Source organism: Nerophis lumbriciformis, linkage group LG23 (genome assembly GCF_033978685.3).
Source record: "Nerophis lumbriciformis linkage group LG23, RoL_Nlum_v2.1, whole genome shotgun sequence".
In the NCBI taxonomy this organism is placed as follows: Eukaryota; Metazoa; Chordata; class Actinopteri; order Syngnathiformes; family Syngnathidae; genus Nerophis; species Nerophis lumbriciformis.
This window is the reverse complement of record NC_084570.2, coordinates 20,989,689-21,004,673: the sequence shown is the minus strand read 5'-3', so window position 1 is coordinate 21,004,673 and position 14,985 is coordinate 20,989,689. Positions and strand designations below refer to the sequence as shown.

Sequence of the window (14,985 nt, the reverse complement as noted above, 5' to 3'; positions counted from 1 at the left end):
TACGCGTCAAATCTGCTACAGTAACACAATGAAAAATGTCTTTCATTATGATTATGCTTTGAATTTTAAAGATGTTTTGTAATGTAATCTGTGATATTTCCACCTACAAAGATATTAGTACATTAGTTGAGGAATATGAGGAGGTTTCCGGTAGGTTGAAATATTATGTATATTCTCTCATAATATGCTCTGGTTGATAGTCCTCAATTACAAAATGTTAAGCAGGCTGAAGAGTACAATTTATTAACCAGTAGAGAAGGTTAAAGGGGTCATATCAAGATTGTTTTAACACTTCCTTGTGGTCTACATAACATATAATGGCGGTTCTTCTGTGAAAAATGTGCATACATTTTGTTTTACAGACCTATTTTCCAGCCATTTTTTTGAATGAATGATGGGTGGTGGTCAGAGGGGCCGTAGGCGCAAATTGGCAGCCACGCTTCCGTCAGTCTACCCCAGAGCAGCTGTGGCTACAAATGTAGCTTACCACCACCGAGGTGTGAATGTGAGCGCTTTGAGTATCTAGTTGATAGAAAAGTGCTTTATAAATCTAATCCATTATTATTATTATTACATGTGTATATTGATTATAAAAGGTTTTTTTTATTCTCTGTCATGTAAATAACTGCTGCACAGCTGTTTTGAGTTGTAAGCCGGTGATACAGTAAAATACGTTATGAGCTGCATCGCGAACGTAGTAGCGGATTATATAATCTATTTAGCCATTGCCAAACACAGTAGGCACCGATCCAATGAAAAGTAGTTGTTTAAGAAAATGATTCTTTATTTTGCAGTAGGATGGTGAAGCTATTGTTTACGTTAGAAAGCTAAGCTAGCTACACATTGCTAACGTATCATTCACACGTTTCTAACCTACTTACCGTTTCATTGTCTCCCCCATTGCCATAAAGAGTAGACACTGATGAGACTGGAGGTTTGAATAGTGTCCTGTGTTGGATGATACAACCAACAACAGATCATTTTCTTTCTTCGAGTTGTATTTTAGACATGCTGCTACGTTAAATAAAAATGGCGGAAGCGCGCAAGGCAGTTTGGTTACGTCTATACCATGCAGGGGCGCCGCTAGGGATTTTGGGCCCAATGAAAATAATCTTTACAGGGCCCCCAACACAGTGTCATTATTTTTTCTGTATTATAATTTCATCATCATTAGGGGCCTCTCTGGGCCCCCCTCCATCATGGGCCCCTAGAATCCGTCTCCTTTACCCCCCCTTTTCGGCGCACCTGATACCATGTATGGATACTCCGCTGACGATGTTCCCAATCTGTGACGTCACCAATTGTACACATTGCAGATAGCTCGTTTGGCTGAAGTAGAAATAAAGGCAAGATTGTTTTATAAATATCTCTGTAATGTGTCCACACTTTCATTTAACATTTTCGGAACTTATGCAGATCCCAAATGCACAACAGCAGGTACCAATATGTAAAAACAAGTTGGTTTTGCATGATAGGGTGTCTTTAAGACATTGTTATGCAGCAAAACGAATACCATTAATGTAATAAATAGAATATTGGAAGCATTTATTCAGGTAGAAATATCACAGATTACATTACCAAACATCTTTGACAATCAAACCACATTTTGTGTTATTAATGCGTAAAAAACGGTATCTAAACATGGATGTGTAGCTCCTCTCCTCTGAATGCAAGTGCTCTTACAGCAGGAATATAAATGTAACCTACTCACCTACTCAGTGGCCTAGTGGTTAGAGTGTCCGCCCTGAGATCGGTAGGTTGTGAGTTCAAACCCCGGCCGAGTCATACCAAAGACTATAAAAAATGGGACCCATTACCTCCCTGCTTGGCACTCAGCATCAAGGGTTGGAATTGGGGGTTAAATCACCAAAATGATTCCCGGGCGCGGCCACCGCTGCTGCCCACTGCTCCCCTCACCTCCCAGGGGGTGATCAAGGGTGATGGGTCAAATGCAGAGAATAATCTCGCCACACCTAGTGTGTGTGTGACAATCATTGGTACTTTAACTTTAACTTTAACTTTTAAATAAAAAATCTGGCAAGACACCCAACACACTGCAGGTAATTTTTTTTAATTGTCATTAAAAGCATGTTTATGTCCATTTTGTGTGGCATGTTTTAAAAAAGCATAAGGTTTAAAAAACATTTCATTAAAACAAACCAATTGTCCAGTCATGGTATTAACAACTTGAAAATGATCAGTCTAGGGTAAGCATTAATGACAAAAAAGTTTATTAGCCCAGTCATGTAGGTGACCTATGGTCAGACCTACAGCATTCCTCTGTGGAGAGAGGTGGTGGCAGCATCATGCTTTTTGGGAGACTTGTTAGGATGGAAGGAAAGATGAATACATAAATGTACAAAAACATGCTGGATGAAAAGGAAAAAAATCAATTCGAATTCGAATCGCGATTCTCACGTGCGATACAGAATCGATTCTCATTTTTTTTAAATCGATTTTTTTATTTAAAAATTATTATTATTATTTTTTTTTTTATTAATCAATCCAACAAAACAATACACAGCAATACCATAACAATGCAATCCATTTCCAAAACCAAACCCGACCCAGCAACACTCAGAGAAATTGAGAGGAGACACAAACACGACACAGAACAAACCAAAAGTAGTGAAACAAAAATGAATATTATCAACAACAGTATCAATATTAGTTACAAATTTCAACATAGCAGTGATTAAAAATCCCTCATTGACATTATCATTAGACATTTATAAAAAAAATAAAAAAAGGACAATAGTGTCACAGTGGCTTACACTTGCATCGCATCTCATAAGCTTGACAACACACTGTGTCCAATATTTTCACAAAGATAAAATAAGTCATATTTTTGGTTCATTTAATAGTTAAAACAAATTTACATTATTGCAATCAGTTGATAAAACATTGTCCTTTACAATTATAAAAGCTTTTTACAAAGGTCTACTACTCTGCTTGCATGTCAGCAGACTGGGGTAGATCCTGCTGAAATCCTATGTATTGAATGAATAGAGAATCCTTTTGAATCGGGGAAAAATCAGTTTTGAATCGAGAATCGTGTTGAATTAAAAAAAAAAAAAGATTTTGAATCGAATCGTGACCCCAAGAATCGATATTGAATCGAATCGTGGGACACCCAAAGATTCACAGCCCGAGTATATATGTATAGATATACATATTACCGTATTTTTCGGAGTATAAGTCGCACCGGAGTATAAGTTGCACCTGCCGAAAATGCTAAATAAAAAAGGAAAAAAACATATAAATCGCACTGGAGCCCGGCCAAACTATGAAAAAAACTGCAACTTATAGTCCGAAAAATACGGTAAATTAATTTGCAGGTCAAATATAATGACTTGTTAAATCCAGCATATGGCGGATGACCATTATGAAACACTAACACAGTATCAATGCAGTGTCAATATAATATACAACACTCACTGAGGTGTCATTTATCCATCACTAGTGCTTCTATTGTATCTGATCAATATCGATATCAGCCAAGACTCCACTATTTGTATCGTATCAGAACTGGAAAAAGTTGTATCCGCCGTATATTTTTTCTTGTTTAATTATATTTTTAAATTCGGCACGGGCCAATTGAAATCGAACTGCGGGTTGGAACTTTGGACACCCCTGATATACTTTAATGCTGAGGTCTTCAACATACTGGCAGCTAGCGATTAGCGCTCTAGTTGCCAGCTCGCAATTAGCGGCGCTATACTGTATTCTTTGAATTTATTACAAAACCCAAAACCAGTAAATGGTCAATAAAAACAGAATACAATGATTTGCAAATCCTTTTCAACTTATATTCAATTGAATAGATTGCAAAGACAAGATACTTAACATTCGAACTGGTAAACTTTATTTTTTGCAAATGTTAGCTAATTTGGAATTTGATGCCTGCAACATGTTTAAAAAAAGCTGGCACAAGTGGCAAAAAGAATGAGAAAGTTGAGGAATGCTCATCAAACACCTATTTGGAACATCCCACAGGGTAACAGGCTAATTGGGAACAGGTGGGTGCCATGATTGGGTATAAAAGCAGCTTCCATGAAATGCTCAGTCATTCACAAACAAGGATGGGGCGAGGGTCACCACTTTGTGAACAAATGCGTGAGCAAATTGTTTAAGAACAACATTTGTCAACCAGCTATTGCAGGGAATTTAGGGATTTCCCCATCTACGGTCCATAATATCATCAAAAGGTTCAGAGAATTGGAGAAATCACTGCACGTAAGCAGCAAGACTGAAAACCAACATTGAATGCCCGTGACCTTCGATCCCTCAGGCGGTACTGCATCAAAAAGCAACATCAGTGTGTAAAGGATATCACCACATGGGCTCAAGAACACTTCATAAAACCACTGTCAGTAACTACAGTTCGTTGCTACATCTGTAAGTGCAAGTTCAAACTCTACTATGCAAAGTGAAAGCCATTTATCAACAACACCCAGAAACACCGCTTTTTTACACAACGTGCCAACTTCACTGGTTTTGGGTTTTGTAGTATTGCACAACAACAACGTACCATTATGATCAGTTTAATGTAAAACTCCAAGTTATACAAGTTGTCTGAGTCCATCAGTTTTGGGGTCCTTGGCATGGAAAAAATTGAAGACCCCAGCTTTAATGCATGAGTTGTCAAAAACCAAAAAAAACTAAACAGACTATTACAGCTCATTAAATTTTAAACGCTGATTTCAGCCTAGCAGTTAATCAGCAGTCCCACCATGGCCGCGTCTGTAGGCTCAAGCGACCAAACTGGCTTATTAGAGATGAATTAGCGACATCAGCCAGCGAGCAAGTCAATTGGACACCCACGCACGCTCACGTGCACACACACGTACACAGACCAGGGGCCACGTGAAGTGATTTAAGGCGAGTATTATCAGCGTCTTATAGGTCATTGTCTAAATGAAGCGTGGTGGAGCAGCGGCGGTCTCATTTCCACCACCTGACCTTTTCCTGCTGGATGCTGGCAGGATGAGCGAGCTACATTGCTGACAGTAATGACCCGCTCTCTCTCTTGCACTCCTTTCATCACTCGCGCCGCTTTTTTGTGCTGCTTCTCGCCAAACGCTTGTGTGAACTTGTTAGACATGAATTGGGAGGTTTGTGTCCGACAAATGGGCTTTTTGTGGTCGCGCAGGATTACACGACAATGATAAAAACATTTCTGGTAAGACTTCAAACGTGACCTCAGTCTTATGTGCTTCAGATGTGTCGAGATTTAGAAACAAGTGAGGAACTTTCTCGCCGTCGTATATTGTTGAGCAGGGATGTCAAACCCGTTTTCATTGAGGTCTACATCGCAGTTATGGCTGCCATCAGAGGGCCGTTTGTAACAGGGAATAATGTATGAATTTGCCTCTAGATTTCATTATTAACTAGATGTGAATGCTCTAATGCTGAAGTTGAACTGAAATGCTGACAGAATGTAGTATGAATGTAAGAATAGTTGGAATGGTCTGAAAGTTGAAGAGTTTGATTTTCCAGGAAAAACCGAATTTGGTTTGGAATTTGGGAAAGTGTTAGTTGGATGAGTTTAATGTGTTGAAGGTGAAATGGTTTGAATAGGTTGACAAATGTGGGAATTGTTGAAGTTTAAAAAAGGGACAATTCATTTTGAATGGGGAAAATGTCCCTGAAAACTGTGATTTCTTGTAAATCCGGAATTTTCAAAAAATTGTTGAAGGAGAGCACACAATTTAGAACAGGCTGAATATTTTGAAGTTGGAACGGTTTGAATCGGATAAAAATTGTGTGAATTGTAGAATTTTGAAAAATGTCCCATTCATTTCAATGGGAATTTCATTGAAATTTCGGGAAAAGCTGGAATTTTTGGGAAAATGTTAAAAGACTTGAATGTTCTGAGTGAACATGGTTGGTGTTGGAATTTTTCAAATCGGCCGAGTAATGTTGACATAGTAACATTTTTTATGGAAATTCCAGGAATTTCGGGAAAACCGGGAATTTTTCAAGTTCAAAGAACAACTTCGTTTTTTGTCCTGATTAAGAGGAATGTTTTGACGGTGGAATGGTTGAAGTGGGTTGAAAATGTGGAAGGAGTAGTCGCTAGAAAAAAAGGGTTTTGGAAAAAAAGGGAATTCCTGGATTTTTTTTTTATTATAGTTTAAATGTCCAGGATGAGTGGAATAGGTTGAGGTGGAATGGTTTGAATAGGTTGAAAAATGTGCGAATTGTGGAAGTTTAATAAATTGACAATTAATTTTGAATGGGGAAAATGTCCCTGAAAACTGGGATTTCTTGGAAATCCTGGAATTGTTTTAAATTGTTGAAGAAGAGCACACAATTTTGAACAGGCTGAATATTTTGGAGTTGGAACGGTTTGAATCGGATAAAAAATGTGGGAATTGTGGAACTTTGAAAAATGTCCCATTTTTTTCAATGGGAATTTCATTGAAATTTCGGGAAAAGCTGGAATTTTTGGGAAAATGTTAAAAGACTTGAATGTTCTGAATGAACATGGTTGGTGTTGGAATTTTTCAAATCGGTCGAGGAATGTTGACATAGTAACATTTTTTATGGAAATTCCAGGAATTTCAGGAAAAACGGGAATTTTTCAAGTTCAAAGAACATCTTTGTTTTTTGTCCTGATTAAGAGGAATGATTGACGGTGGAACGGTTGAAGTGGGTTGAAAAATGTGGAAGGAGTAGTCGCTAGAAAAAAGGGGTTTTGAAAAAAAGGGAATTCCTGGAATTGTTTTTAGTTATAGTTTAAATGTCCAGGATGAGTGGAATAGGTTGAGGTGGAATGGTTTGAATAGGTTGGAAAATGTGCGAATTGTGGAAGTTTAATAAATTGACAATTAATTTTGAATGGGGAAAATGTCCCTGAAAACTGGGATTTTTTGGAAATCCTGGAATTTTTTTAAATTGTTGAAGAAGAGCACACAATTTTGAACAGGCTGAATATTTTGGAGTTGGAACGGTTTGAATCGGATAAAAAATGTGGGAATTGTGGAACTTTGAAAAATGTCCCATTTTTTTCAATGGGAATTTCATTGAAATTTCAGGAAAAGCTGGAATTTTTGGGAAAATGTTAAAAGACTTGAATGTTCTGAATGAACATGGTTGGTGTTGGAATTTTTCAAATCGGTCGAGGAATGTTGACATAGTAACATTTTTTATGGAAATTCCAGGAATTTCAGGAAAACCGGGAATTTTTCAAGTTCAAAGAACATCTTTGTTTTTTGTCCTGATTAAGAGGAATGTTTTGACGGTGGAACGGTTGAAGTGGGTTGAAAAATGTGGAAGGAGTAGTCGCTAGAAAAAAGGGGTTTTGAAAAAAAGGGAATTCCTGGAATTTTTTTTAAATTATAGTTTAAATGTCCAGGATGAGTGGAATATGTTGAGGTGGAATGGTTTGAATAGGTTGAAAAATGTGCGAATTGTGGAAGTTTAAAAAATTAACAATTAATCTTGAATGGGGAAAATGTCCCTGAAAACTGGGATTTCTTGGAAATCCTGGAATTTTTTTAAATTGTTGAAGGAGAGCACACAATTTTGAACAGGCTGAATATTTTGGAGTTGGAACGGTTTGAATCGGATAAAAAATGTGGGAATTGTGGAACTTTGAAAAATGTCCCATTCATTTCAATGGGAATTTCATTGAAATTTCGGGAAAAGCTGGAATTTTTGGGAAAATGTTAAAAGACTTGAATGTTCTGAATGAACATGGTTGGTGTTGGAATTTTTCAAATCGGTCGAGGAATGTTGTCATAGTAAGATTTTTTATGGAAATTCCAGGAATTTCGGGAAAACCGGAAATTTTTCAAGTTCAAAGAACAACTTTGTTTTTTGTCCTGATTAAGAGGAATGTTTTGACGGTGGAACGGTTGAAGTGGGTTGAAAAATGTGGAAGGAGTAGTTGCCAGAAAAAAGGGTCAAATAAGGGTTTGGAAAAAAAGAGAATTCCTGTAATTTTTTTGAACTCAGAGAAAAATGATTGTTTGAATGTCCAGGATTAGTGGAATATGTTGAAGGTGGAATGGTTTGAATAGGTTGAAAAATGTGGGAATTGTGGAAGTTTGAAAAATGGACAATTAATTTTGAATGGGGAAAATGTCCCTGAAAACTGGGATTTCTTGGAAATCCGGGAATTTTTTTAAATTGTTGAAAGAGAGCACACAATTTTGAACAGGCTGAATATTTTGGAGTTGGAACGGTTTGAATCGGATACAAAAATGTGGGAATTGTGGAGCTTTGAAAAATGTCCCATTCCTTTCAATGGGAATTTCATGGAAATTTCGGGAAAAGCGGGAATTTTTTTTGAAAATGTTAAAAGACTTGAATGTTCTGAATGAGTTGAAATGGTTGGTGTTGGAATTTTTCAAATCGGTCCAGAAATGTTGACATAGTAAACATTTTTATTTAAATTTCAGGAATTTCGGGAAAATCGGGAATTTTTCCAGTTAAAAAAACAACTTTGTTTTTTGTCCTGATTAAGAGGAATATTTTGACGATGAAACGGTTAAAGTGGGTTGAAAAATGTGGAAGGAGTAGTCGCCAGAAAAAAGGGTTTGAAAAAAAGGGAATTCCTTGAATTTTTTTAACTCGGAAAAATTATAGTTTGAATGTGCATGATGAATGGAATATGTTGAAGGTGGAATGGTTTGAATAGGTTGAAAAATGTCAAAATAGTGGAAGATTGAAAAAGGCCAATTCATTTTGAATGGGGAAAATGTCCCTGAAAACTGGGATTTCTTAGAAAACCGGGAATTTTTTAAAATTGTTGAAGGAGAGCACACTATTTTGAACAGGCTGAATATTTTGGAGTTGGAACAGTTTGAATCGGATAAAAAATGTGGGAATTGTGGAGCTTTGAAAAATGTCCCATTTTTTTCAAAGGGCATTTCATGGAAATTTCGGGAAAAGCGGGAATTTTTTGAGGAAAGTGTTAAAAGACTCGAATGATCTGAATTATCTGAATGGTTGGCGTTGGAATTTTTCAAATCGGGGAAAATCTGGAATTCTAGAAAATCTGGAATTCTGGGAAATATGGGAATTTTTGGAATTTTTCAAGGGAAAGCACGCGATTCCCAAATAGGCTGCACTGTTTGAAGTTGGAACGGTTTGAATCGGATGAAAAATGTGGAAGGTAGAGTGCGCCAAAATCTGGAGAAGAAGAAGAAATAGATGAATTTGAGTGTAGAAAACCATATGTGTGAATGCTCCAAAGCATTCATACAATTGTATAAATTGTTTTAAGTAGACTGTCGATTTGACATAAAAACTTTGTTTACAACATTTTACTGTAAAATATAGTGGTTTTTTAAAATATTTTTACAATATTTTATGGTAAATGGAAAAACAGTACCACCGTTTTTTCGGGGGGGTTTACGGAAAAAGCTGGCTGCTTAGTTGCCAGAATTTTTGTGTTAATTTTACATTGGTTTTTACAACATTATTTAGTTAATGGAAAAGCAGTACAACTTATTTTTTTTACTCTGGCAACTTAGCTGCCAGTTTTTCTACCGTAAAAACAAATGTACCGTCTTTAAAAACCACAACCGTAGATTTTACAGTCAAGAACTGGCAGCTCAGTCAACAGAATTTTAACGCAAAAAAACAGTAGTAGTTTTTTCAATTTACAGTAATATGCTGTAAAGAACAACGTAAACTTTATTGTCATTTTAATTAAATGACAATAAATGCTGTAAAGTTAAGTATTTTTATTTAGACAAAAACATGTTTGGAAACTATGATAATATACTGTAATATTTGTTGCAATATTGAATACTATTAAAGTTTAAAAGGTATGCAATTTCAAGCAGTACATATATTTTTTCTGCCAAAATAAAAAAAAAAATCCATTACATTTAGGTCGAAAATATGAAGTACTTTATTGACACATATCATTTCCATGTGTTTGCGAGCCAGATAAAAATATGTTGTGGGCCAGATGTGGCCCCCGAGCCTTGAGTTTGACACCTGTGTTGTTGAGTAACGTCTGAGACTCAATCATTGACAGTAATGCTGCTGTGTATTAAAGTATTATTATGGGACTGCAGAGAGACGAGCTAATGGTGCCTGCATGGCCATTAAAAAGGTCACACACTCGGTTCTTCCTGGGACCGCCTTTAGCCCTCATTACGACTCCACGCATTGGCAATGTCATTCTTTCCGCGATGGTGCATTTATTTCTGTCCAAACTGGCGTTCATTTTTTGACCCCAAAACGCAGAGGACAGCGGACGGCGTGCAGGTAGAAGTATATTTAATGTACGGAAAAGAATGTACAAAATTCTTCTCAACAAAAGAAGGAAAATGTAAGTATCTGTATGCACGCACAACGCTAAATACTTTTACCATATCAGTATGTGGAATTAAATTATGGAATAGATTAAGTAAAGAAGCATCAATATACTAACATGATCCACTTTCAGAAACTGTTCAACAAACTACAAGTGTTTACAAAGTACAAAGAAGAAGAATACTGGTAAATGTCTTGAACTTGAGTTAAAAAAGAAAAAAAAGGAGATATTTATCTCATTAAAAGTGACTTACCTTGTTATGAAGCAAACTGTTGTATTAACACTACACCGATTGTAATATGTACATTGTGTGCATACAGAGTACAGGGAGTGAATATACAGGTAAAAGCCAGTAAATTAGAATATTTTGAAAAACTTGATTTATTTCAGTAATTGCATTCAAAAGGTGTAACTTGTACATTATATTTATTCATTGCACGCAGACTGATGCATTCAAATGTTTATTTCATTTAATTTTGATGATTTGAAGTGGCAACAAATGAAAATCCAAAATTCTGTGTCACAAAATTAGAATATTGTGTAAGGCTAATACAAAAAAGGGATTTTTAGAAATGTTGGCCAACTGAAAAGTATGAAAATGAAAAATATGAGCATGTACAATACTCAATACTTGGTTGGAGCTCCTTTTGCCTCAATTACTGCGTTAATGCGGCGTGGCATGGAGTCGATGAGTTTCTGGCACTGCTCAGGTGTTATGAGAGCCCAGGTTGCTCTGATAGTGGCCTTCAACTCTTCTGCGTTTTTGGGTCTGGCATTCTGCATCTTCCTTTTCACAATACCCCACAGATTTTCTATGGGGCTAAGGTCAGGGGAGTTGGCGGGCCAATTTAGAACAGAAATACCATGGTCTGTAAACCAGGCACGGGTAGATTTTGCGCTGTGTGCAGGCGCCAAGTCCTGTTGGAACTTGAAATCTCCATCTCCATAGAGCAGGTCAGCAGCAGGAAGCATGAAGTGCTCTAAAACTTGCTGGTAGACGGCTGCGTTGACCCTGGATCTCAGGAAACAGAGTGGACCGACACCAGCAGATGACATGGCACTGGTCTGCTGACATATGCAGTAACATATTGTGTCATTTATCATTCTATTATTTTGTCAACATTATGAGGGACAAACTGTAAAAATGTATTATTAATCTACCGTTTTTTCCGCACTATAAAGCGCACCGGATTATAAGGCGCACCTTCAATGAATGGCCTATTTTAAAACTTTGTTCATATATAAGGCGCATAGAATAGACGCTACAGGAGATGTCAGGTGCAAACACTGATGACATCTATTAATCAGACAAGAAGCAAGGAATCAATCAGAGACGGAGTTCAATTTAGCTCATGAGGAGACACGTGTTTTGGGCTGTACTCTAGTTACAGATCCAAACTACGTTCTAAAAAAAGCCCACGCGCCTCCTCTATTTATTAGGAAATGGCCCTATTACATCAGGTGACTGAGGGAAGGGGGGTAATCTCGACAACTCCACTAAGACATAATATATGGTTATACAAAAATGCAAATATGTTGATACTTGGTGCAATCGCCCAGTCTCTGCTTTGTCTGGTCTTCGAACCCAATATTCGGCCTTGGCAGCCAGCAGGCCGAGTCTGGACACAACACTGATAAAGAGGCTAGCAATCTTTCGGATTGCTAGCTCTGCACAAATACAAAAATACCATTTCAGCACAAATTGACAATACTTTATAGTATGGCCCTTAAGCACAAAGTTATGATGATAATATATACATAATTATTCTAACAAGTAGAGGTTGGGGTTACGTTATGCATCCCGTAGTTGCGAGACCTGTTGTGGCTCAATATTGGTCCTTATATAAAACGCACCGGATTATAAAGCGCACTGTCAGCTTTTAAGAAAATTGGAGGTTTTTAGGTGCGCCTTATAGTGCGGAAAATACGGTACTTGTTCATTTACTGTTAATATCTGCTTACTTTCTCTTTCAACATGTTCTATCTACACTTCTGTTAAAATGTAATAATCACGTATTCTTCTGTTGTTTGATACTTTACATTAGTTTTGGATGATACCACAAATGTAGGTATCGCTCCGATACCAAGTAGTTACAGGATCATACATTGGTCATATTCAAAGTCCTCATGTGTCCAGGGACATATTTCCTGACTTTATAAACATAATATGAATTTTAAAAAAAGGTGATGTAATCATAGTAGTATCGACTAGATATGCTATTGTACTTGGTATCATTACATTGGATGTCAGGTGTAGATCCACCCATGGCATTTGTTTACATTCAGGACCGCTATCTATTGTTAGCGGTGACGCCGCTGAGCTATTGTATCCTCCTACGGTGTGTAGTGAAGCATATTTAGCTATTCCTCGTCCTGCAGGGATGATACTTGTAAGAAACGTACTTTATTTGTCGCCATGGAGGCGAGGATTAGTGATTTAGAAGTAGCTAAAACACTGCAGACTACGGATGGATGTTAGCTGCTAGCTAGCTAGCCATGTCTCAAAGCACCTCTTCCTGAGGGTGTTTCAGTGTTATAACTTCACCTTTATCTTTTTTAGACCAAAATGCATCCATTGTCCCTTTTCTGTCTACACACTGTGTCTGCTTGTATGTACTCTGTGTGTGTGCGCTGCCGAACATGCTCCTGTGCTCGTAATACCAGCAATGTCATGACGTGATGGCACGCCGTCATGCCCATTAAAAAAAAGAAGGGGAAAAAAAACAACCGGTACTTTTCAAACAGAATATAGTACCGTTTTTGATTCATTAGTACCGCGATACTATACTTATACCATTATACCGTACGACCCTTGCCCACAGACATGTGGACTATTGGTTCTCTATCCAGCAGGCAAACGTCGCTCTTATTCTTCTTCTGTTGTTGTTGTTCCGGGTCACTCGCAGACGAGGACGCGGAAAAGAGACACTGCGCATGTGCAATCTATTTTAAATCCTGATTTCGATTTGCAAACACATGAATACATTCAGATAATGGATAACGATCCATTTTTCTTTTTTCTTTTTTCTTTATCAAAAAAGATCAACTCCTAAAAGTCTATTCCAAACAAAGAACGGATGGTCTCGGAGGACACGGACCATATTGAATACCTGGAAGAGTTATTATTTTTTTATTATCCATTTAGTGTTTTGTTCAATCCCAGATAGGCTATGACTTAATGTTTAAAAAGTCTAAGTTCATTGTGTCCTTTGTTGTGTTTTTAAACTTTTTTTACACAGAATATTAGACTAACTTGAAGTGTTTTCTCAAGTGGATTATTTGTGATATGTACATTTTCATAATGTGCTTGTTCTATTGGTTAAAGTGAAACAATCTAAAGTTGTCTTTATTTTTAAGTTATTATGCCATTATTTACCAGTCCGGCCCACCTGAGAATAGATTTTCCTTCTGAGCTAAAATGAGTTTGATACCCCTGTTCTAAACCCAGGAAAATAACAAACACAGTCCATAGTCCCCGCCCACTCTGATTTGTTCCTCGTCTGAGCTGCCGTGACGTAGATTACCGTAATAACTCATAAAACACTCAAAAGTGCAGATTTCAACCATTGAATTACTTTCTATAGTTCAAGACTTACGGTAATTTAAAATCAGCACTGCACATCATAATGGCGGCAACAGTTTTGATGTTAAAGGTCTAAAATAAATTATACAGAAAATCCGGAGTTCCGGATTAAAAATCTTAATGGGCCGCATGTGGCCCGCGGGCCGTATTTTGCCCAGATCTGCTATAGACTGATATAGAACACTTATATCGTGGTGCAGTTTTTGGCCATATACACAGCTCTATGCTATCATGATATGTTGATCGGAACATCCTTAGCTTCAGTTGTTTTCTCATGGTTGCGTCAATAATTTGACCATCCCAAAACATATTGACATTTTGGAGAAGTTGAAGAAATGATAAGATATTCACTGCATTAATTAGGGCTAATAACTTGTTGCCAGCTCCAACATTAAAACCCATGCTGCATTTAGCTAACGGGAGACTCTCACCTACTTGCTTAGTTAAATCCAAATGGTAAACATTTTTTTTTTTTGGTCCCTGCAGTGTATTTGTTTATTCGGCTAAAACACGTATTGGTTCTGACCTACTGGACTTCACATCGGTGAGACCGGGCCAGCTCCAGCCCAACATGTCCCAACATGTCTTTTATCTCATTCTAAGGCCAGGTTTGGGATTTACATGGCGGCTTCTAGATGGGATTAGAGATTACATGCAGGTGTTGTGAGTAAAGATGGGTATTGTTTATATTTTAACCTATATTAATAAGGGCTTATTCTGATCCGATATTGATTTCGGATATCGGTCCGATATCAACACAAAAAAAAGATACTGTATCTCCGCTGTAAGCTCCGATACAAGCAGCCCTGCAATGTGTTACTTCAGTATTTTACTTCCTCCAATAAGCACACAAGGTTGATCTTTTCTTGTATTTTAGTCAAGTTGTTTACAAAACGTAAACATGGTAGGCTATAGGCTACTAGGAGCTAGCAGCTACCCCACAACTAAGCACACAATAGCACACAAGCTAGACATAAGTAATACATGCCCTCAATTTGCACATTTGTCAACATAAAGAAGTATCAAATAGTTATAGTTGCATATTACTGACACATACAAAGCCTCCATGGCAGAAGTGTATTAGAAAGTATGCAGTAACAAACGTGTCCGCATCATACAACTT

At 37.3% G+C, this 14,985-nt stretch overlaps 1 protein-coding gene across 6 annotated transcripts in view; it reads left to right on the top strand.

The window, feature by feature from the left end:
• zranb3 (zinc finger, RAN-binding domain containing 3) overlaps nt 1-14,985 on the top strand; it is a 281,742-nt gene that overhangs the window by 155,581 nt on the left and 111,176 nt on the right. The gene's annotated exons all lie outside the window — the stretch shown is intronic.